We start from the raw sequence: 25991 nt of genomic DNA, 5'->3' as shown, positions 1-25991 counted from the left end.
TGAATGGAGTTTAGTGTTTGAACATCCCATCTGGTTTCATCATGTTAACACATGATTCCAAGTCATTCAAGAAGTATGAACAATGGATATTGTATTCCATACAGTGCCATGTGGATTTAATCTTTAAGAGATGGTGGCACTGTAGAACTCAACCTTTTAGTTAAAAGTCAAAACATTTCATGTACTGAAAACTTATTTCCCATAGCCTCAGAAAAGTCCCATTTTATCCCGCTCTAAGAATGACAAGCAGACAATGTCTCCCTCATACAGTGCCATTCCCATTCTTACCTATCATAATACCTATCTTGATAAATCAAGAACACATTTCCTAAACATGGCAGTGAAAAGCAACATTAAGACAGACTTTTTCACAAGAATACTCATTATTTTCATCCTCAAATTACTTCCAGATTGCTTAAAAACAAATGCAGAAGTTTTCTATGAGGCAAATGGAAGTTGGGCACCTTTGCCTTCCAGAGCTGGTAACTCTACCTTTCACTGAGATTAACAAAATCTACAAAGTCTCTCTTCAAAACAAATGGTGAGTAAGCATTTTCTTCAACAGACCAGCACTAATCTGTCTCAGTGACACTGAAAGAATGTCTCATTTCTGTCTATCCTCTTGAATAAAAATTCAAATTTCATTTAATAACATTTCTTATTCAAACACTTTTTACATTTATTTCTTCATAAGGATGATTGACCCATTGTCCTGTAACACAGATCTTAACAGGTATTTTCTGTATTTATTAGAGGATCCCTAGTAGGAGCAAATATTCAATAAGTGGCTTGTTATGAAAAGTTAATAAAACTGATTTCAGACTGAAAGAGAATCATAGAAACTTCAAATGTAAGCAGGTATTTAAGTATTTGCTAGCTGTCCTTTAAGCCACCTAATAAAATTAGATTGCTTCATTTTAGCACTTGGGAAAGTGAATGGATTTTACCTTCTACGGCAAGAAGATGGGGAAGTAAATACAGAGATTTGGGAGAGAAACATCTTTTTAGTGGAATGAAGCAGGGCAAACATGCTTTAAAATTTACACAACATGTGTGATCATGTAATTTTTAAATCAGATTGCTGAATCTCAACTCACATTTTTGGACTTAAGATTCTAAAAGATTTGATTTCTCATCAGAAATCCCTGGAACTGGACCAGGAAGAGGGACTAGTTTATCCTCAAAACTGTGAAGCCAGAATCAGAGCTGTGTAACAAGACATTGTAGATTTGGCTGATGAGAAAAGACAAAGAGAATTCTGTGGAGACCGATAAAGGAGATTAAATTACACCATCCAAGTTTTTCTGAACTCTGTTGAAATGTATCCTTTCTTTAGTGTCACCATAATTACCAGCCAGCTCACAGGGTGAAGTAAGTTAGATAAAAGTGGGCAAGAAAAGCAAAGTGGATCACATGACATCAGGATTTTCACACCAACACCTAAATCAAAAGTATTTAAGAGGCTACTGACAATGCTTAAAAGATCACTTTGCATTGTCTGGAAAATTTGTTTACCCACTGTGTTGTTTCAGTTGACAAAACCTATCTAGAGGATCAGGACAACCGTATTTGGAAACAGAAGGGACAAAGGAGGAAGAAATGTGCTCCAGTTTACTTTATGGAAGCAAGTGAGTTCCTTGTGGGAGGAACTGGATAAATCCACAGCAAAGCTGGGTTGAAGGTTAGCTGTATCAGTTGGAGATTTTATTTAAACCTATGGAGATGATATAGACTGTTAAACTAGTGGATTATAAGGATTCAGCAGTGTCACCTCTAGCTGATTACAGCAGGGAATCTACTGAACTCCCTAATTCATAAAAACTATAAAATGCAAGATTAGAATAGAGATAATCAAAATTTGCTGTGTTTAATAGTGTCCCACTGTTCCTATAATCTGTAGTGATTAAATCATTAATATATTAGTGACTATGCTCATTGATGACCACCTAGATTTTACAGAACTAAAAGAGAATTGTTCCTTTCATTTGGCAATACTTCTATCAACTCTTTTCAAGTAATTCTGGTTGAGTACTCATTCAGCAGAGATTTATGCAAGCTATAGCAGACAGCCTGTGTCAGAAAGTCTTCAGAGTCTGTTTGTTGAATTCAAGTACTCTGTCTAGAAAAGCATTGCTTTTGAGTACTCAAAACCTATTCATTCAGTTCCTTAAGTTGGCACCAAGTCTCCAAAATACACAATACTTTTCTGTCTGTAATTAACATAGAAAATGTTAGGTACCTCCCTCCATCATCTGTAACACCTGAATTACTACAAGCACTTGTCATACACTAAACAGAAACAGGGACACTGAAAAAACGGACTTCAAGAAACTGAAGTCCTAAACTGAGTCTGCCTGAAAGCCCTTTTAGAAGATTTTAGATTTCTGTGGCCTTAAGACATGAAAAGCATGCAAGATCCTTGCTTAAAAAGAACTAAAAAAAAATCCTGTCTTCTAGGATTTAGGCAGTTCGTTAAATCTTCTTGGTTCCATACAAGCACTTTGCACAACTTGACTTTTTATAGTGGAAATGTTTAACTTTAGATCTTGTCTGAGAAGTCACAGTTGGTTCTACTCATGATCAGTTTCACTTAAGATATAGCAAGAGAAACTGAAGACATAGCAAGTTTCCAAAGGAGATAGAATTCATTCAAATGCTTTACTGCAAGTTAGACAATGCTGGCCTAGGTAGACACAATAAACTTGGTGCTAAATGATCCTCAAGAAGATTAGCAATATACCCATTTAAAAAAAGCAGTAATACAGTGTCTGATAGAACTCATTACTACATCAGTTGTCTGATTTGCAAGAAAGTGTGGGATATTAATGGTAATTTTTTAGCTCTTGAATGGAGAAAGGAGTATTTATTTTCTAGAACATTGTATTCAATCATCTTGCACCTACCTATGATGTTTAACTTCATAAAAAATAGAATGCTTTCACAATTCTATTCTGCATTAGAGGGGAAGGAGTATCTCAGCAGTTTGATTTAAGTTTCAGCATAAGTGGCATTATTGAATGTATCTAATCTTGCTAGATATCTACACAGAGCTACCACCATTAACTGAAACTAACAGGTGGTCCTAATATGAAGTCTTGCAAGGGCAGTCTGAGTTCTAACTTGGGACTTTGATTATTTGTAACTCATGGCTAGCCTTATGGAGGCTCTAAGTGCATTATGATCCAAATAACTAAATTCAAACTTAAATGTCTTCTCCCTTTATTAATGTAACTAAGATATTTGTGCACTGCAGACATTTGAAATCTCAGTCTCTCCCTCTTGCTAATACAATCTTGTTTTCCACATATAAATGGCAAGCTGCCAATTAGGGAAGTACACATGCTGCAATGCAAAGGAAAATGAGTAGATATGTCTGTATGTATTAACTACAAGTCAGAGTATTGTCTAGTGCAGCTGGAGTGAAAAGCACTCCAAAAAAGCTAATTACAACTCCAGTCTTTATTATAAGTGAAAGATTTTGTGAGCTAGACTTACATTCCTCACTGCATCTTATTTCTTAAGTCTTACATTGTTTTTCTTCCACTGATTCAAACTCTTGAAAATAAAATTGTGTCAAAGCTATTTAAATAACTATGTTATAACAAGGCAATTTATCGAACTGTAGAACAAAGAACAAAATTATCTTCATTCATTCCATTACCTCTATGGATGAGCCTTTTAGTTGCTTTTAGCCATATATGTAGCACAATTCCAACATAGACACCAGAATTTCATTGAGATATCTAATTAAAAAAACCTGTCAGTATTGATTGAAACATTTTTATAAAGCTTCATTTTCCCCTTCTTGGGGAAGGAAAGAGCAAGTTACTGCTGAAGCCAGCAGGAGATCCAGGTTCATCTGGGCTCCTGTTCCAGATTCAGAATGATGTAATATGAGAAACTCCTCTTTGCTTATTCCCTGATTGGCAGGCTGTGGGAAGGTATATTAAGATTATTTCCCTTTATTCATTCTAATATAAAACAAAGCAAATTGAGACTACTTTGGACACTGCTATACAGTAGCAAAGAAATCTAGCCAATTCTGTATGGTATATCATACATACAGTTGTTTATCACCCTCAAAACCTGGCAGTAGTAATCTAGATCACGATACTGATGAAAACATATGAAGTTAACAAAACTAAAAAACCCCATACGTTCTCTCTCTATCTGTATTTTCTGTCCAGGTACTCTAAGTATCTTGACCATCTACAAGGTCACCGTATTTGTTGAGCCTGCTAAAATAAAAATATAACCATAATTATATTTTATTCATCCTCCTCTAGTTAAGGATGAGACACTTAGCATAACTGAATTTTGTGGGCCCTGTAATCTCTGCATGACTGTGCTGCATTCTTTCCTCATGAAATGCTTGGCATCTTCTTGTGCCACACTACTCAGCATAAGCTGCTTTTCTGTAATTCACAGACCACTTCTGTACAGGACCGTTGCCATTTTTCATTTGCAAAAGCAACTATATGAAGTGATAGAACTTTCAGAAACGGAAAAAGTGTGTCCTACTTTTAACAGAAAGTGGCATTTCATCTTATAGCTTCGCCAGTGCACTTGTTAGTAATGTGAAGTGTCATGTAGGTTGAAGTGAATGTTTGCCTCTAGGATCAAGTGCCACTTCTCACCAAAAATGTAAGAAGATTTCACTTCATGTTTGACTCCTAATTCACAAGTAGTGCAGTCTTTCAATAGCAGCTTTTCTGTCGAGCTGGAAGATGGTGATTCATGAAGTTAAACTTCATGTGGGGTTGTACCATTTTTAAAGAAAACTCCCTTGGAAAACATTTCTAAGGATTAAAAGGGAATTTATAGTCAAAAACAGACACATTGACTCCAAAATAGCTGTTTCCCATTCAGCAGCAAATCAACTATTTTAGACAGATCTCTTCATTCTTCCTAAATTTCACTGAAATTTAATGTAGAACAGAACTAGTTTTGAACTCAAACTTTTGTGGGCTGGAAAAAGTGAGTTTTCTGCTTACCTGTGGTCATGAAATATTTATCAGTTTGCCCGTTTAAAAAAATAGCAATGAATGGTATACAGTGATTCATTTCTATATGTGAAGGACTTCAAATAAATTAGCAATCTAGCATTCAGTAGTCACATGTATTCAACATATCGAGTCATGTTACTTTATCTCACCCTCACACAAGCATAACAATGTGGCCTCCCACTAAGTTATTTAGTGTTTAATGTAACGGGCCAGAAGTACGTCAAAGTTGCCTGGCATAATTAACAACCCCAGATAGAACTAAATGCACAATTTGTGGGGAACTTTTGCAAGAAATCCTATGTACAACAGTACCTACTACATAATTTCTAGTAAAAATCTTTTAGTCCATTTTGGACAAGTGCAACTACTTATGCAAACTTTTCAAATTAAATATTCAGTAAAACCATTTAATAAAACAAAAATGCCCTAACCAGTCTTCCAGATAAAGTAGTTAATTTTAATAATAAAACTATCACATCCCAGATCCAAATCCACTTTTTAGGTATTTTAAAAAAAGAACTGCAACTGTTAAGAGGTATGCAAATTTATTCAGTGGAGGGGAAGGACGACTATTTGGACTTTGATTATTGTAATTTTAGGAGGAAGAGGAAAAGGAATGAGAGAGTCAGCTCTGTATTTAAAATAATTCTTTTGCTGCCAGAAGATTCTGCCGTCACAAAATAGATGATACCTTGAACAAACCAGACAAGATAAAGATCTTCTCAGCCTCTGCTTATGACCAGAGCTAAGCAAATGCATAGCTGACAAAGGGCACTCAATAACCTTTTCGCAGGTCTTTGAAACTTTCATCATAGTATTATAGCTAACAAAGCTTAAGAGATGTTACTCTTGTTGAAAAACATCTTCAACAATTATCAAAAATATGGCAGGTTGCCATTTGTCCGAGTTATGGAACTGTGCTGTTGGGATGTCAGGCATCACAGGGGACTTCTCAGAGAAAACCCCCAGGTTTCACAGGAATTCAGAAGAATAGACTAGCTATTACCACAGCCTTCACATTCCATTTTAAATCTTTTAAGAGGGCTAGGTATACACTTCAAAAAAAAAAATGGGGAATGCTTGAGAGGATCTGTAAAGATTGGTCTGTTTGAGGTGTGGAATGAAGAAAAAAATCCTAGTAAGTACAAAACCTGTATGTATTTTGAGCTATCTTAATATTTAAGACAAATCCCTTAAAAGAAATTTCTCACTGCGAAGCATGTACTGGATTTGCTTTCTTTGGTTTTTAGCACCAGAAAGTTGCCTCAAGATAGAAAAATGCTTGTTGTTTATTAGAGTATCATAAAAAAAGAATATTGTCCAACAAAAGATATAGTTATTTCTTTAAAAAGACAAAAACCCATTAAATTAGAAAGGCTTCTATGATTAAGAGAGAACTATGCAAATATTTACAAAATATATATTTTCCTCTATCAAGTGCAAGCCAAGCATATGGCACTGTGCTTAGGAATAAAAGGTGGAGATTGACTACAATTTCTTCTGTGCTCAAATTTGATTTGATGGGAGTCTCATCAAGGTTAGGCATCTCCAGATAAAAAAAAAAAGAAAAAACACCCAGTAAAACTTGAATACGCTCTACTTTTTATATACTTCAAATCATTCTGGTAGTTTAGGTTGTTGATTTTTTTTTTATGACATGGATTTTTGTAGAAAGTTCTCTATGCATTTTAAGGGAGAAGGATCAGTATAATATTTTTAAAGAAATAATCACTAAAAAGATATATAATTACACATTTAAGAGTAAAAACGCTATTAACAGTCAATCAAATAAAGTAACAAATGGAACACCGAGCAGGTCCCAGTTCACTAAGTACTACTTGTGTTTGCAGAGAGAAATTTTGTCCAGAAGCGTGCAAAATGCAAAGAGTCATAGCACTCTTCTGCAATGTCAGAACTCAGTGTCATGAGGTACAATGTTTTTGCTGATACAGAATTACATAAAACTTACCTAGTTAAAAGAATTAACTGTTAAAACCTCTTGAATGAGCCAATGTCACTACAGCAGGCTATAGTATCTGCAGTGGCAGTATCATTTGCCAGGGCATGCGCTGTTCTGCCACCATTATCAGAGTGACTTGTGACAGAGGAACAGAACCAAAGGCCAAATTTTTTCAACCAGCCAAAACTCACTGTACAATATATGCCCCCATAGGTTTTGGTTCCCCTCCCAGCTATGACCTTATTGCAGGTGAAGAGCAGATTTAAATTCTGGAAGTGAAACAAGATGGAGAAGAAACACTGAAAAGTATTTCATGTCCTAACTTGAAGGCGTGGAACATTTACATGGTAATGTCTACATATGTTAATTTAATTATTAAAACGAAGGTATTATATACCATACTACTCAAAAGCAAGGCTCACTGCATGCACTAAAATATCATTCGACCTACTGTGAAGAAAATTTACTAAAAATTTCTTGTTGAATAGTATGATTTATGTACTTATGAAACAAGTTTGCCATATCAGTCCCACTTCCTATACTAACTTTACTCAAGGAAAAAAGTATTGTACAGAGGTTGGCAAAAAAGTATAAAAGTCTGTGGTTTTGTTATTTAACAAAACTTCCTTCCTGTATCATAAATGAAGGATTCTACTACGCCTATGTCAAATATACAAGCTAATAAAAATGAGAACTTTCAAAAAAAGAGAAAAAGAAGTAGTGCTGGCTACTAACAAAAGAGGATAGAACTTGCTGTTTGTGAGAATGGAAAATTATCCCCATTCAGGAAAAAAAGCAGTGGAAGAGGAAAGTATCCTTGACCTTTATTCTCTCTCCCTAGACGCTTTACTATAAAAAAAAAAATCCACTTATTTAACTGGTCACATTATATTTAGGTTACCTGGGAGAAACAATGCTTCTGGAAAGAAGCAGCCCAAGGTAGTTATAAAAACCTTTATGAGAACATTTATGCAAACAAAAATCCTGTTTCATCATCACATATTCCCATCTCCCGGCTTTTCAAAAAAATACAGGTAGTTGTGTTTAAAGGAGGAAGAACATCATACACATTGATTTGGTGAGTCTGAGCTTAAACTAGGACATCAAGAAATAATAATAGCAGCAGGTATTCCCTTACTCCTCTGCTGCCAGAAAAAGATGCAACTCCTTACTACATGTTATTACTTCCTCCTCTGATTGACAGTGGTGCCTGTCAGTTTAAGTCTCTGATGGTTGAAATGTGTATCACAAGAAATCTTACGTTTGTTTTTGAATTATTGTTGTATGTAAAGCAAAAGTCTTTCCTTCCAGAATCAGTATTTGGAGTATTGGTGTTTCTTTCTGGTTTTTGACACTACTACTGACTGTCATGGTCAAGAAAGCACAGTGAGGACTCCCAGGGCATTGCCCCTCCTTCTCAACCCCTTCTAGGATGTATAACAGAGAAAGACTTCAGAGAGCCAGGAGCCTTCTCCACTCTATAGCTACTCTTCAGCTCTTTCTGCTGAAATAAATGTAGCAATAAGTGTTGCCACTTTACAGAAAATAATAATTTTAAAAAAGCCTTTAATGGTAGCAGGCACCTTCTCTTCCATATTTTACAACAAGTAACCAAAAGTTTGAAGTATTTTTTTTTAAATGAATCTCTAAAGTGAACACCTTTGAAGATTAAAAGCCTGAACTCACATATCCTATTGGCAATCCATAGTTTTTAATCACCTGCTAGTAACTTGGAATGTTTTTTCTTTTGCACTGCTTAGTGGCAGCCTGGAGAGCTCCTGCACACAGTAGGGTGAACTTTTCCAAGAGCTGGCCAATATTAGCCATGGTAAAAGTATCATTTCAGGCAAATTCTTTAAGTCATAATCCATCTGCATGCATCTGCTTTCACGCATTTACCATAATTTACAGTATTGTCACCTATATAATCATTATTTAATTTACCAGGAGGATGAATGGGAATACCTTCTTTAAAATGTGTGCTAAAATTAGGTTATTGCTTTATTGCTTAAAAGAAATAAGCAGAGCTTCCCAGCTTCTGTGAATTAAAGGAATTTGCAAAAGAGTTCCCATCCTAATGTGAAGCACTATAAAAATAAACCCTTAGAATACTTAAATAATAGTCCGGAAAGTAATTAAAAACTTTAACATTTGAAGTTGAACGCAAATGCATTTTTCTTCACTTTATTCAAGTTCAGTTTCTTGTAAGGAGCCTACCACTGAATCAGAAATAAAATTCTCGTTACCCTTCAGTAAATTAGACAATCAAAAATATTTAAAAAAGGTGGAGAAGGAATGCATCAGGTCCAATCAAACACACACAAAGAAAAATATGCTCAAAGTAATTAAAAATCCTAGAGGACAAAGAAATATTGTGTTAAAAGGTGTGGTATAATCAGGGTACCTACAGCTACTTTGAACCTTGCGCCTTTTACAGAGTAGGCTTTGGATAATACCCTATAAAAAAACCAGCCTTCATCCTTTTGGAAAAAGGCACAAGATCATACTTCCAATACCACATAAAATAAACAGGAAATCTAGGTAATATCCTGCAAACTACTAGTTATGAAGAGAGCTTCACTTGGAAACTACGTACCTATAAGGTTTAAGATAACAAAATTCTGCTACCAATACCCAGTCCTGTTAGGACTGTAGGTTTTTGTATTAGCATCTTTTAGATTAACCTGGGTCTGTATCAGGAACCTTATTTTACACTATTCTACTATTTACTATACTTGTTAGTCTCTCTGAAATATGTATTTAATCAATCTACATGTACCAGTGCACACAACACCAGTAACGTATAATCTGACAATTCAAAGAATTTAAACTGTCCACTGATGGATCACCTTTCTTTCTAAAAGAAGCACCCTAAACATGAAAGTTTCCTCCTTAGTTATGCAAAACGCACATTAAAAGCTGAATACAAAGATTAGGCTTGATATGAAAATTCCCTCTGGGATGTGCAATTGAAGATACTCAAATTATTTATTAAAAAGGTTTGTATATTCTTTTCTTTTTAATTAGAGAAATTTCTAGCCCTAGATCTATTACATACAGCATATAAACACGTGATTTTCAAAGGTCCCAAATAAATGAAAAATTGACACAGTTTTATTCAAAGCTTTGCTGTGTAATGTAACTTTTTTTGCGGTAAAGAAAACACCTTATCCACAATAAAATTCCCTCAGGAATTGACTAGTTATAGTTCTGAGTTAGGGAAAAAACTTGACATAACACCTTATAGTTACCCTGAAAGCGCACCTTCAACAGTTGTCTTTTTTACTTTTTCCTGTTACAATAGTCATTTCAAGCAACATCTGAGATATTTATTTGTAGTAAGAACCCAAGCGCTTGTGTCAAGTAGCACCATATTCCATAAGCTGTCTCATTTAAAAGCTGTAAGTCTAGCTGGATACTGGCATGTATGGTTCAAGGTGACAGAACTCAGTACTTAGCAGGGGAGGGAAATACATTTAGAAAATAACAGAAGTCCACTTATGAACTATGGAAATATATAATCTCATTGAGTTGAATGGAAAAAGCCTATGCTTAAAGTTAGGTATATGTGCTCACATCTCTCATTTAATCAGTCAACAATAAAAACATATCAGCCAGTAAACATTCTAACCTGACAAGGTATTGTAAATACTGTGTCTTCTCTTCGGATATAGTCTGTTGCTTCCATAGTATTAGCTACAGTCAGTGGAAAAAATAAACAAATTTATGGGATACAATGTTGGGATATCTTCTTTGAATTTACTGAATTCCTTCCAAAATGCCTTATGGACAGACTATTTAGTATTCATCACCACGCTCCTGTACAGCAACGGCTGTTAATCTTCTAAGATGTACAGAAAAGGAAAAACATTAGCTCTACAAACAGGCTTATTTTGGCCTATCTTGTCATTTTCAGTAGATGAGCTGTTGGGCTTTCTACAGGGAAAAAAATAATTCTAGTAGTTAACTGTAAATTAAATAGCTAAAGTAGGAATTTACTGTCTAGTGTATCTAAGAAACAGCGAAACAAATTCGCTTTTCTTCTCTTTTCAAGGTCAGCACTAAGATGACATACAGTCTATATTACACAGTTGTATCATATAGTCAACATGCCAGACGATGAACCCATAATTCAACACGCTCAGACTTAAGGTCCAGCACAAACATGGAGTTAAATGTGCTTTCCAGTGCTTCTGAATATTGCATTCAGTCATTGCTGCTCCCTAGGAAAACAACCGCCCCCCCAACCACACACACAGAAACCTCCTCCTTTTCCTCCCCCTTCAACCTCCCCCCCCAATGTAACCCAAAAATCGAAGAAAGTCATAAGTATGGCAGGCAAGGGCAAGACTGAATTTTTGTCATTGCAATGTGGAGTTACTGAAATGACCTTAACAGCTCAGTGAGATAAATAGCACTGCTCTAATTTTACACTGGTACAGAAGAGATGAGGATCTAACTCCCCTTTTGTTGTTTAACTGATTTTAACAAGAGGAATTGGGGAGGGGGAGGGAAGGGTTTCCAACTACTTTCTGAAAAGGTATCTTTGAAGGGAAAATACAATCTTCAAAAAGGAAGAAAATTAAAAGCTTTTCCTCAAGTTTCCTTTCATTTCTTATCTTCCTAAAATACATATATACAGTTTGTTCCAGGAAATGTCTGAAATGCCTTCTGGTAGCTTTTAAATAAACATGAAAATCTCCTTTTGAGTTCAAAGAGTTTCAAATAATGACAGGGGAAGACTTCTTGGACAATAACACAGACGTAAACAAAGGTCAGGAATCACTCTTAATAATTAAATGCATTATCATTACTTTTGGACTTTTAGTCTGCTATCACATAACTGAATTAGACTTGAGCAAAGCTCTAATGTGCTTCCACAGCAATCTTTTCCTGTACACTAAAACCAACAGACCTCAGCTATATTTCTCAGCTAGGAGCTAATGTTTCTGGGTACATGTTACTGTTGCAGTTTCATTTGTCAGTAAAGCCTTATTTACTTGTTTCCTGTTATTAATTATGGGAAACAGAATCTCTTCAAACTGTAGGAGAGGCTCTTTTAACTCCTGTCTAGACTTTTCAAGACAAAATATTGATAAGCCCTTTAATGTTTGTGCAGAGACACAAACTGACTGAAAAAACCATCGTTACCTCGAATAGCTTAAGACACCTTATCACACATTCACCAAAAAAAAAATCCTTTAAATCACTTGGGCTCACATCCTTATTGTTAGTCACTGAAGTAAGGTTTTCTTTCATAGTTGGATACTTTCTTCATCTGTCACACTGATTAATTAACAGCTCACAGTATGAGCCCTGAGCTTAAATAGCCTACTGAAACGAGGAGGAGAGATCAACGTTAATATTCCATAAAAAGCTGAAGAGGAAAAATGCTGTCTTTAGTATGAAGGGATCTGTCTTCTAATAAAAAAAATTAACTAATTTCTGTTTGATTACATTACACAAGGAGATGAAAGCACACAGCCTGTGAAGGAAGATTGCAGCAGAGGATTAGGACAAAAGTCAGACAAGACTTGAAATGTTTTAAATTAAGCTGTTGGTTAGAAACAACCAAGTCTTGAACACCAGTGAAATAATTTTCATCACCATTAAAAAAGCCAGTTTATCAACACGCAATAAACAAGTCTATAAACACAGTACCATTGCCTGTAGAGATATATGGGGAAAAGGCATGCAATTACGTGAAATGTAGAGTTGCTAAAACCTTAAACCTAAAGCTGGTTTTAGCCATAACATTTGTAGTTTCTCCCCCCACACACACCTTTCCCAAACTGTTACAGTCCAGCAATTATTTCAAGAGTTTGACTTTCAACAGCTATGAGCTCTCCCCCCTTTTTTAAGCCCCTCCAGTACTGCTGAGTGGACAAAAATTACAGATGCAAGAAAAGCTGACAAATGAGTGCAAGGCCCCTCCTCTCCAGTGCCTCGACAGTCAGAGCTCCTGCCAAAACATGCCTGAAAGATAGCAAGGAGACAAAGACACAAAGATTCCATTTTCTCAGGGAAAACAGATTTCATATAGAAACTACCAGGAAGAACAGCATGCTGGCACATGCGTCATTTCAAAAGCAGAGCAGGTATGAATGTTTCAAGAAAAAAAGTGAAATAATATTTGATTATTCAGTAAGCTCAACAAATGCTGTTTAACACATGGCTGCTCTTAAGCTGCAAACTGCTACGGGGGGTGGGAGGGGAAAAGCTCCCATAAAGCTGGAAAAACATTTTCAGTCATGGAGAACCTTCAGTTCAACATGATCCAAGCTAAGAGTTCACTGCTGTTGCTCTTAATCATCTCCTGATAATGCTGTAGTACACATGCAACCAAAACAAAGTAAATCCAGCTTTTTTAGCTCAAATCTGTTTGAATGTGTTTACTATTAAAAGATTCTTCCCCCAGGGTGTCGTTAATAAAGTTGCAATGAGTTTAAAACCCTGGCACCTAAGCACTTCCAAGTTTGCAAGCTTTTCATAGCAAGTTTACTACTTTTGGCTTGTTACGCTATCATGACTGGCACTCATCACTGAGCTGGAACAGGTCTGCCTGTGAGCAGGGAGATCAGCAGTGAGGTGAACACAGGCAAGCAGAGCAGAAGAAAAAGCAAGAACATGATTTCTCTTTGAAACTAGTCAGAAAGTTGGGAAAAAGTGCAACCGATGGTGGGAATATTTGGGATGATTCAAGTTTCTCATTAATTTAAAAATAAAAAGGATATTTACAACAGCATACAAGATTAAAAACTATCCATTATTTTAAGTGTGATTCCAATCCATTAGGACACAGTGGCAAAAGTAGCTACTGTTAAAAATGAGATCCCACCAGACTGGGAATTTGGGAAGTAGAGGTGTAAAATGGATGCTTAGTCATCAGTAAGGTTTATCAAAATGCTCCCAGCTCTGATAATTACTGCTCATCAACATGTAAGGTTCTTACAAACTCTGTTTATAATAGCCCTTTTTTCTTTTATGTGAGGTTGCTTCTACATATCTGGTGGCAGAGCCACCCAAATTCAGCTGAAGTCTTCCAGTCTTTCAGCAGAAAGACTAACGCAGTATAAACAGAACATAGAAAACATTACGTAATGAAAATACTAAAAATGGGATTAATGCCCTGAATTGACAGGTTTAGCAATTGAGGATAAAATACGACTGCCAAGAGCTCTCTACAAGAAGACTCCCAGGGGTTCTCTACAAGAGGACTCCCAGGGGCCCCCTGCCCTGCAGAGAGCACCACAGGCAGCAAGGCCAGCTCTCTACCCTATCCTCACCCTCACATTCCCCCTCCCTTCAGCCCAGCCACATGCTGTGGCATCTTCCCTGCCCACCCAGACCCAGGCCATGAGGATGTGGCACAGTTCTCACTCTGAACCCACGTGCTGCCTCACAGCCCTCACTTTTCCCTTCTGCCTGCTCCTAAAGACTGCTCTGAAGATAGATTTAAGAAACTAAGTGCTGGTAATCCTTTGACTAACTAATAAAACCACTTCAGGAGATGACCACAGATCATTATACAGGGATTGGGATAGTCAAGAACAATATATGAAAAAACAAAGATTGTGCTGAGAAACAACCTTATTCCATCTGAGGTGAAGGACAGGGAACAATAAGAACAAACCTTGAACACTGCATATTTAGGTACAAGTTTACATTTATTTTTCATTAAATTTCTTCACATCCCTTTGGCTGATCCCACTATCTTCCCACTTGCTAAGTCTAGGCATTTTCTAAGTCTTCATAGCCAGACAGTATCTAAATGCTTTTTGTTCTGTTTATGCATTTTACCATCCAACCATCAACTCAGCCCCTCCTCATCTCATGTTCCTGCTGCCACAAATCTTCTCATCTGCTCTGATAAAATGCCATCCTCCTCATGCACAGCTATTCCCATTTGGTCTCCATTCTCAATCACACCAAACCACCATCATGTTTTTGTTTCGTTAGTACAAAGGGATCCTAAATGTTGGCTCACTACAAAGATGTGAAAAAAGTCTGCATCTACTAGTTTGATCCTCTTACTGATACATTTTTTTCCCCTTCAAATTCTCATAAAGTGGATCCTAATCTCCTCCTGTACTCCACCCACAGAAAGCAGAAGAACTGCTGCACCTTAACACATAGATCAAGAACGATGCGATTCCCTGATTTCCAGAAATACTGCAAGAGAAGGAGACTTAGTTCTGCGGTCAAACTCTGGAAGGACTACTAATAGCAGAGCTATACTTTTTAAAAAACAAACAAACAAACAAAAGGGCTGCAGTTATTGACTAGGTGAGAGATACAGAACAGAGAGTGAACTAAGAAACAAGATTTATGAATAGTTACAAACATGCTTTCTCTTACAGCTGGTAAACTCATTCTTCAGACAAAGGGATCTTTGGAGGGAAAAGTCTATCAGATTATAGAAACACTGCAGCAGTTGAAAAATATTATCACTTGATTTCACATATATAGTGGCCTGTTCCCTCACTCAGATAACAGTATTCCTACTTGAATGCTTTTAAAGATTACCTGGAGAACAAATCCTAGAATTATTTCAACCTATAAAAGCTGTTGAAAGTAAAAATGAAATCTTCCATCTTTGTCTAATGTCTGTCATTGCAACCGAGTTCATTTTAATGACCGCATGTCCAGGCAATATGTGGCACAGTGTTTGAAAAGGAAGGAGACTTATGTTTTAGTTGGCACTGGTACAGCATAGGTCTTTAGCATAAAATTTATTAGCATTAATGGGCATTATGTAATTAAAGCACTGTGCTTTAATTCCCTGAGGGGTGGTGGGGGTTTTTTCATGTCCTATAAAATAGACAAACAACAAATGTGAGATTTTTCAAAGCTATTCGAAGAATTCAAACTTGCATGTTCCTCCACAAATCATAATGGAGAGGGTGTAGCTAAACAAGATGGAACCAAAATTCTCAAAATGTCTTCCATGAAACTGCATGAATGTTAATACTACAGACCAGTCTTTTTAAGCATATGCTGTATAATTACAGTATTTTGCAAACCACAAGCTCTTCAAAAAGTAATCATTAGACCATTGAAAAGTATAGATTTGAGAAGATTTCTTTTTAGATTTAATATACCATACTTACTTGATACTAGACTTATTTAGATAAGTCAAATTTAATAAAGTGGCTTTAACAAACAACTCAAATATTTGTTACTTGAGCCCTAGCATTTTCAAACCTGAATGCCAAGAATTTAGAAGGCTTTGGGAATCCCAAAAACCCACTGCACTTCAGGGACAGGGCATAGTCGTTTATGTACTTCTTCAGGTGCCTTTGAACATTGCAGGCTAAGATTGGAACAATTTTCAGAGCTATTGAAAGACTGCAGGATTTTTGCAACTTTCATCAGGATTGGTGCATGGTACCAACAAAGATCAGGCTATTACCTAGACCTGTATTTGAGTATTTAAGTGGGATTATTTTTCTTTAAGACAGAAAATTAATTCAAAGCTACACTATGGAAAGAGACTGATGCATACAGGTTTAATATTTGAGTTTACAGAGAAGGATCTTATCAACACTTATCTGCAGCACGAAAAATAAGTCTAGAGCTCATTTTCTGGCAAATTTTTATTGTTCTATATGTCTGAATAATCTCACAAGAACAGCAAACTAGAACAGCATGAAACAAAATACCACAGACCTATGTATTTATGATGTTTAAATTATTGAAAATTTAAGGCTTATTCACAGTATTGTGTCTCAGTTTAATATTCTGGATAATCTTATTTCACTCAGAGCTAACTTGAAGTACAACATATTTTACCTGAAAATCCAAAGAAAAGAATTAGTACAAGTAGTACAAAAACACTCAGACCTTTTATAATGATGCTAGCGACTTTTCCTTGGGTAATGTCAAGACCAATCAGCTGATCTATTGAGCATATCCTAAACTATTACACAAAATCCTTTATTTCTTTGTCTTCTAGACAAATCACCACAGAGCTGCAGACCAGCAAATGGAGTGAACTGAGGGCAATTTGACCAACATCATCTGTGTCGGTTCCCCAGAAGTCGATGAAACATGTTATCAGGTCTCCAAGGTACATCCCAGAGATTAGTTGGTTGTGCCATACAATTAGTAAATGATTAAAACAAGCTGTTTTCTTTGATTACATTAAGATACTTGCAGCAGTGAGAGCTATTATCTTCTACAGAAGAGTGTACCTTCCCAAATTATGTTGTTTATTAGCACTTCATTAACAATGTGCCACCTCAGCCAAATGATCAGGCAGCACAGTGGTCTCAGGTACAAGGAAAAGATCATTATGAAACTCCACCTGCCTCATTTGGGCAAATCAAGTAAGTACCTCCAAACCACAGATTGCACAGAAATATTTGAATGCTAGTTTTCATCTCAGGCTTTTTGTGTATTTTGTGCCAAGCTCATAAGCCTCCTTCAGAGGAATCAACAAAACTGTGTAGAGACTGAATTAAACAGACAAGTTTTTTAAATGGCTAAACATTTTTTCTTTTCTTTTCATAAGAACAGGACCCCAGGTAAATGATTCCTTCTAATATAGCACATGAAAATCTCAATTATGGCAATTGTTATTCTAGGCACTATGTGTCATTTTATATTCCCAGCAGGATGTTTTTCATCTCGTCAAGAGTTTCCAAGGCTGTTTAGTGCTTCTGTATATGCAAAACATATTTAAGGGCCCCCCAAAAGATCTGCTAATTAAAAAAGCTTAGTCAAGTGGTCAGACAGACTGGAACTTGAGGATTATAGGTAAGAGGGATGAAATGAAGGCTTGGAAACTATAATTTCTCTTTCTGTGGTAGCAGCAGAAGCAGCTGTTACAGACTGCACAAATTAAAGATGTGGCTAAGCCAGCAGTCTGGAAACAAGACATTGCAAAAACATAACAGCAAGTCATCTGCACCCCACTTTTAAAAAGCCAAAAGTGCTGACTATTTCTTTTTCTCTCTCTTCCTGTTATTCTTATCTGTCACAAATATCCTCCAGCTGGTACCCTTCCAGCCCTTGCTCACCAGTTCTAATTTCCCACCCCCATCTTGGGGAGTTAATAGTAATTCCCGGGACTACGGACAAGTGGTCCATAGTGGGAGTTGTCAGCAAACAAGAAAGGACACTTTTAAAAGAAGAGCAGGTGAAATAACAGAGTTGCAGTTCTATTAATTTTTTTTGCATATGAGATTTGTTCGTCAAACACATAAAAACAATCTTCCCATACTGAACAATATTTACCATTCCTTGAGAGCAGTTTCATCTGCCCAGTAAAATCAGCATCTAGATACAGAAAGTTCTCCAATTAAAAACCAGACAGATTGCTACCACATTTTTCAGATATATTGGTTAAGTGTCTTGTAATTGACTATTTTCAGAAAAAGCTTTTCTTTCTTCAGTTTCTAGTCTGTTTACCCTGAATCTTTTTAAAATAACTTAAAAATCATTGTGCCATGAACTAATAAGGCTGTACATTGTTTTCCATATCAGAAAGTGATGAAGGATCTATAAATTATTGCAAAAAAAGTTACTTAAACAACAAAAACATCCCAAAACAACCTTTTGTCTTTCCTCGACAGCAGGTACGGACTTCCTGTTAGAAGCAGGAGAAACATTAGTTGCCTTGCTTAGACAGCTTTTAGGTCAGCGTTGCCAACCTAGAATTTGTCTCAATTTATATTAGTATAAACCTGTGGACTATTTTTGATCTCAGTTTGTATATCATGAATGAGTATCACCCGATCTATTTCCCCTATGTTTACTTGTACACAAAACTAACCCATCATTTCAAATTTGTGGTAGATGCATTTTAAGTACTGCCATTTCAGTACTGCTCTAAGAATGTTGTTAATAACATTGCTGCATTGAAACATTGCATCTTATTTGAGGCACACTCAAGCTCTTTGCAAACAATTATTCATTAAATACATTTAAAAAAATGTTTGAGATTCATACTATAAATCTTCAACAGACACAAAATTGATACAGGCAAATTAAGTGTCCTATTTCTTATCAGAAATTAATTTTAGGTGGCATGGGGCCTTTGTCTGAAACAAATCAATTGCCATTTTGCATTTTCATACAAGTCTAAGGATAGGAGAGAACAGCAAAAGAATTCTAAAGGTTAAAACCCGTATTCAGTAGTCTCCCCCCCGCCCCTCTGTTAGAGTGGGTATTTGAGGAGGTTCTTTACATCTCTTCCCACACAGTTTCTCTGCTTCATAAGCAGAAGCCAGCTGCTGGTTCTTTCAAGTCTAGCGGTTAGTTGACATTTACCATTAGTTTATGGTTTCCATTCTATCTTAGCAAGGAAAAAGAGCTAGAAAATTACTTTTAAAGAGTGAAGATTAAATCTTTATATTTCTAATTCCCCCAAAACTGGGGAGTCCTGCAGCCAAGGTTTTTCGGTGGGGCATAAGGAATGGACAAAAAGACAATGCTGTGCACCAGCACAGAGAATAGGACCAACGAGTCCTGGCTTTACTGTTACTATTCTTTCCCCTGGAAAACACCTCATTGCGACTCTTGACCAGCAGTGCTGATTTTGTTATTTATTTCCTTTTCAATCTCAGTCTCTAAAAAACGCTATGTAGAGCGTTGATTACATTTCTGACTCGACAAACCTGGCAGCATTATTTAGCAACCGCCATAAAAAAAGAAAGTAAGTCCTGCTTATATACCTGTGATACATAGTTTTGATGGTAGAGATGGGAGAAACAAGAAAGAGGTCTAGGACACACCACAGAAAACACTTTACTTTTCTAGAGCAAGGACAACATCAAACCTAGCTGAAATCTATACAAAGTAAGATATCAAGTCCTGCAAACAACTGTGTAGCACACCCATGTGAAAGATTGCCACTACAGTTTAACCTGCCACTCCAGACACACACATACACACACACTATGATACAGTCCTAATGTCTGACTTAGTTCCCAGATAAGCACACTTAAACAGACACAGGTCTGTTTAAGGTTTGTCTTCCTGAAATTTATCTTGAAAAGAAACTCAATTATGGATTTTAAATATATGAAATTCTTATACGAAAGTCCAGATACAAAATAGTAGTGTCATGGCCACTATTTCAACAGTGGAATACACTTTCTAAAATTATTTTCAGATTAATAGGTATTTTGAACTCACAAAAGAAAACATAGTTAGAGATGGCTCTCGTTTAGGGCAAGTTCATACATGAAGGAATCAGGAAAACAGAGGTGATCGGATGAGCAAAATTCCCCCCCCCAAATGAGGAAGTCAAAAAAGCCATACCTGTAGTTATTAACAGCCCACTAAAACCCTCAGTAACCTAAGCCGAGAAGTCAGTCAGCTGGTAATACTCTGTTTATTTAATGGACTTTTACAGAGGAGAAATCCAGAGTATGTAGCCTTTTATCTGATGATATTTACTAATAAAGAGCTTTAAAAGAGGTAACATTAACAGAATTGCTGTAGATATGAAAAGGACCTTGGAACATGCAATTACTGGATGGCTCCAAACTTTATCTGATGTGTTTAGGAGCCACAGAAGAAAGCCATCCCAAACAGCTCAGTACAGAGAATGCCAGAAAATACCATACTGGGTTTTTTTTAGGTCTAGGTCAGGACTTGAAGACCTCCATGACTGAATATGATTTCTTTTTCCTAAATCAAGGCTTCCATGACTGAAGATCATAGAGGCAGTTATAAAAATCATACTCACAACATCTGCAGGAACTCAGTAGTGCAGCTGTTCACTGCACACATGTTAAACAGGCAGCACTAAAAACTGTAAAAACAGGTCAAAGCAAAACTAAAAAGGACCTGAAATAAAGAATTTCACATAGATAACTGGAATAAAATGTAGAAACAACCTTTCTTCAGGTCAGCAAGCTGAAAGCATTAAGAGAAAACACAGTTTGCAGCAATCCACGCACAATAGATCTTGAGCATTACTTCCTTTTATTGTGTATTGCACTTACGGGGCACTAGAGTTTTCTAAACAGTATCCAAAGCATACTTTCAAGTCCAGCCAACAAACATCTGAGTGTCACAGCAGCCTTTCAAGAGAAAGTTACAGCACTGAGTTTTTAAAGACAGACTGAAATATTTCAAAGAGATTAAATATATCCCAATGCTACCTCCTCTTATTTCCTTGAATTAGTTCTAGTTTTCACTATGCGTAAGTAAAGCAAAATATTAAGTACATATACAAGTGCACAGACAACAAGATGCTTCTTTGCAAGACTCAGTGGAATAAATGCAAGAATTTACCATCGCTCCAAACAGAGCTCTTCAGCCACAGCTACAGCACCTTTCTCTCCACACATGTACAATTGTTTCACTTCATTGCTAAGGGCAAACTCTATATCATCATTATAGTTTTTTCTTTACTAGACAACATGAACAATGGATCTATGCATTACTGTTAAGACTGACTAGAAAAGAATATCTTTTTCTCAGAGAAATTAAAAAAGATTTTGAAATTTTTTATTCTGTGTTAGACTAGAGAGGTATGTCTAAATTATTTTAATTTTCTTTTGGGGAAAGGTCATAACAAAAGAAAGAGAAGGAGAAAAACTAGGCAGCATCATCACTTTCCAGCTAGATAGTAGTCTGATCATTAAGACTTTCACACAGAGTATCAGAAATGCAGGTTTCCAGGCCCTTCTCCAACAACAACAGAGCTCTGACATTCCAGAGGCACACCAAAACCACCAGGCTATCAACCATTCTGGGGCAGCAAGGGGTCTTCTTTCTTCTCCTCATGAGGAGAGGTCTTCCCAGAACAACGTCCATTGAAAAATATATTTCTTCAAAACATCTTGCATTTTCCCCACAGGGGAAAAAAATAGATTTAATTTTCAACCAGATGTAGGTACAGTTTTGTATACATCTGCAATTGCAGGGAAAAACTCGTAACAGCATGAGAAAAAAACCATTCTTTCTACAAAGTTTAGTAATACCTTTAATCATGTTACAAGCTTAACATTATATTAATTTGTTGAATTTACACAGTTGGACTTTTAGATCAAACAGAGAAGAGAGAAAAGGTTGTGATCCAACAAAAGCATGTTATAAAAACATTGCTGTTCAAAACAGGCCAAGTATTTTCTTGTGCTTGAACCCTAACAAAGGGGTTTTCCTTAAGGCAATTATTAGGTGTTTTGTCTTCGTTTTTGTTACTTTTTTTAAATGGTAATATATCAGTTCTATTGCTTTGTTAAATACACTTTAATCTGGTTTTATTCCTGTGAATAGCAATTTTCTTAAGACACTTTTTTTGGTATTAGTAATAGTTGTGATAGGATTGCTTTCTCAAGTTTGCATTTTACAGAAGACCACAAGCTTCAGAAGATCGCTGTGTGGAAGAAACACACTGGGCCAAACTATCATGTTGATATTACACAAAGCATAGCCCAGTTTGGTATTCTTTCTACTCTGAAGGAGTATCACGTCAGGTAGCGGAAGCTAACTCACTTATTTCTTTGCTGTTGAATGATTTTTTTTTTCCAGCATCCCCACTTTAAGTACAATTTACATTTTAAGATTCTGGAGAGATACCTGCTGCTGGCAAAGGGCCACATAAGATGCAGCCGTTCTACCGCACTAAGGGGAAAGAAGAGGGCTGGTTACGGGGACCCCCACACCTTCCCTTTCTCACATAGCCAAGTAAACTCCATTATAATTGATGCAGTATGCAGAAAACAGAAGAGAGGGCTAATTGAGTTTAAAAGCTATACAGTTGCAGCCTCATTTAGAAAATGCCTCCAGGCTTGCTTGAGCATTTAGTAATAAACCTAGACCACAAAGCAAAGTGAATGTTCAACTCTACATGCCCAGAAGGGAGAGAAGATCCTTTTCTCCATACTCCTAAACCTATGTTAGTTCCTCCAGTCTTTCTCCAACAAAGTAGGATTCTAGGAACCCAGGAATCATCTCCATTTTTCTTACCCTGAAGGCAGAGATGTATACTGTTGACAGTTACTATGATCTTGATTACAGATTTCTATTACAAGAATACATCCGCATCATCACCTGAAATCAGGGCCCTGTTTTGCTACATCTTGTAAAAAAAGCAGCCATTTTCAGGCTAAGCAGATTAGGAAATAGAAGTGGCCACACAGAGTTTAGGAACAGAAAAGAAATCCATGTTCCTCTTCTGCCACAAGTGGCAGTTATAGCTAGTACCTAAGAAGCTTTCTGCCCTTGATCAACTGCTCACTAGGACACTTAAAAATCATTTAAATGATCTGTAGTGACGATTTAAAACAAGATAATCCACAACCAGATTATCCACAGCATTTAATGGAATAATTAGGTGTGGAAGGAATCCAGGATCAGCCCCCAACCCAGTCATGAACATGTTCAAGAAACATGAACACATGCACATTCAACCACAGTAGAACATATTTTGAAATAATACCAAAAAGATGGGAACAACCACAACTAAAGTTGTTCTCACATTCTTTGTTTTTACTGAATCCAAGCTTTATTAAGCTTTTAGTGTCTCATAAAAACAGCCCCATGAAACAGCGGGAGAAACACCAGAGCTGAACATCTAGAAACACTTCCATAGATGGGTTTTCCTTCTTCCCCTCTATATATGCACTGTAATCATGACTAGAGCAAGAAAGTAGCATGATGAAGGTGAAGGGTCTAGAGCACAAGTCTGATGAGGAGCAGCTGAGGGAACTGGGGTTGTTTAGCCTGCAGAAAAGGAGGCTCAGGGGAGACCTTATCACTCTCTACAACTACCTGAAAGGAGGTTGTAGCAAGTTGGGTGTCGGTCTCTTCTCCCAAGTAACAAGCGACAGAACAAGACGAAACGGCCTCAAGTTGTGCCAGGGAAGTCTAGATTGGATACTAGGAAAAATTTCTTCACGAAAAGAGTTGTCAAGCATTGGAACAGGCTGCCCAGGGAAGTGGTGGAGTCACCATCCCTGGAGGTATTTAAAAGAGGTGTAGATGTGGTGCTTAGGGACATGGTTTAGTGGTGGACTTGGCAGTGCTACATTAATGGTTGGACTTGGTCTTAAAGGTCTTTTCCAACGTAAATGATTCTATGAACGGCAGGTTCAAATCATTGGTTATGTTACTTTATATGCTGCTTTAGATACTAGCTAATTCCCCCCTTACGTGGGATTCCAGATGCCATTATTATATCCTCTAATCTAAGCGCTTCTTGCACTCACTTCAGCAATATGAATGCATTTAAAGACTGCAATCCATAATATAGTTTCCTTCATACTGTATATATGCACCACTACAGCCACAGTGAAAGTATTTCAACAGCTACAACATTATCAGATAACCAAATCATATCCTTGCAGTCCAACAGTTACAGCACCACTCCATACAACAAAACAGGAACATCTGGAATTCTGCTCTCGTGAGTGCAGCTGGGACTGCATCGCTACCTCAGGAAGTGAACTGTACTCTCCTCAGGGTTTTAATTGTTACAGAATATACTCAGGGCTTTTAGCAGAAGAGTACCAACCATTTTTGTTACTGAAGGAATTACTTGTACACAAGGCATTTATTAGGAAAAAGTTATCTAAGTGCATAATATACTTGTATGACATGGAGAAATTGTGCACATTCACTCTATATTTAAAATCCAGTTGAGCATGAAGAATAGTTCCCTGCCATTTCAGAAATTATTTCTTAAGTAGAACAATAGTGTTATACCTAAGACTTATTTTACCAAACCTACCACTAAAAAGAGTTTTTTCAGTAACTCCTGTTCTGTTCTTATTTAAAAAACAGTTTGGGAAAATACTAGCTATTACTTCTCTCAAGTTGTGCTTTGGTTTCGTGTTATTCCTCACAGAGGCTTTGTGGCAACAAGTGCAAGAAAAATTACTCATTTCTCTTCGGCTGAACTCCATTGTATGACAGGGAAGTGACCACTTGCAACCTTGATCCATATCAGGTAAATGAAACCAGATGAGATTAAGTTCTTACCATAACAGCTGTCATGCCCTCTCTAGGTTTTTCCAACACCCATGCACATGCACACCTTTACACATTTTTCTCTTCTGTGCAGGTAAATCACAGGACTGTGGCTCACTAAATATTACATTACTGCTCATTTGGCTTCACAGATTCCCACAGGACTGTACGCACTAAATACTACTCAAATACTATCTGTCTATTCTGTGTGAAGTACATGCACACTATCCTAGCATCTCCAAATGCTCTTAAGTAAATTGTTAGTTAATCCTTGAGCTTTTTGGTTTCTTCATATTTATTTTTCCACTTCTTTCAGCAACTGATTAATTTTTCTGCTGATTATGCTATTACAATAGTTTTCAGAGTACAGAAAAGGAGGAGATGCAACATTAAAGACCATAGATCCTTCTTCCATTCAGAGTCTTTGAAGCAGTATCAGTCATATACTACAGTTAAGAGATCAGTACCAGTCCATCTCCATGAAGTACATATTTTCTAATCTTGAGGGCAAAAGTTATGCTGATAAAGAAATCAGAATACTGTTTCTGTGCTATTCAAGCTGATAGTTTCAGATCTGTTAATAACTTAATATGGACAAATATATGACCATTTCTGAAATATTCTATTAAATATTTTTAATTTCAAAGTTTCTTCTGTTCTTAAAAATCATCTGGTCAAATCCCTCTGAGTATTACGAAGAACATTAAGGCCAAGTAAGTGGGGGAAGGTGATGCAAATACGCTGCAAATTTTTCTAGCATTTCCCCTAAATTTCCTACTAGAACATGTTGCAACTTAAAGACCTGAAGATTATGGCTATAATATTAAAACACCGGGCTTTTCTTTCAAAGTCTGTGACCCCTCACAGGTATTAACAATTTGGTTTGTGAGCAGCTGTTACAATACCCCTAAGCTCTTCCTAACTCTTACTATTCTCACAAACACTTCCACTAACTTGAAGAACATTCCAGCATAGGTGATGAAGCTCTAAGTAAATTCTAGTTTTCTATGGGTTTCAGGAATGAGGGGAAAGAATTCCTAGCCTGCTAGGCCAAGCTTGTGTGACAAGGGTGCTAAGAAAGAAATCATTATTTTTCA

At 36.6% G+C, this 25991-nt stretch overlaps 2 long non-coding RNA genes across 3 annotated transcripts in view; one reads left to right on the top strand and one right to left on the bottom strand.

Annotated features, from left to right (window-relative positions):
- LOC127019389 (uncharacterized) overlaps nucleotides 1-25991 on the bottom strand; it is a 221068-nt gene that overhangs the window by 148561 nt on the left and 46516 nt on the right. The window lies entirely within an intron of this gene.
- On the top strand, nucleotides 476-24857 carry LOC127019392 (uncharacterized). Its single transcript, XR_007766903.1, has 3 exons — nucleotides 476-541; nucleotides 16922-17035; nucleotides 24773-24857. It is a non-coding gene; the product is annotated as an uncharacterized LOC127019392 (long non-coding RNA).

This window comes from Gymnogyps californianus, chromosome 8 (assembly GCF_018139145.2).
Source record: "Gymnogyps californianus isolate 813 chromosome 8, ASM1813914v2, whole genome shotgun sequence".
Classification (NCBI taxonomy): domain Eukaryota; kingdom Metazoa; phylum Chordata; class Aves; order Accipitriformes; family Cathartidae; genus Gymnogyps; species Gymnogyps californianus.
The sequence above is the reverse complement of the archived record's forward strand: the minus strand, read 5'-3'. Positions and strand labels throughout refer to the sequence as shown.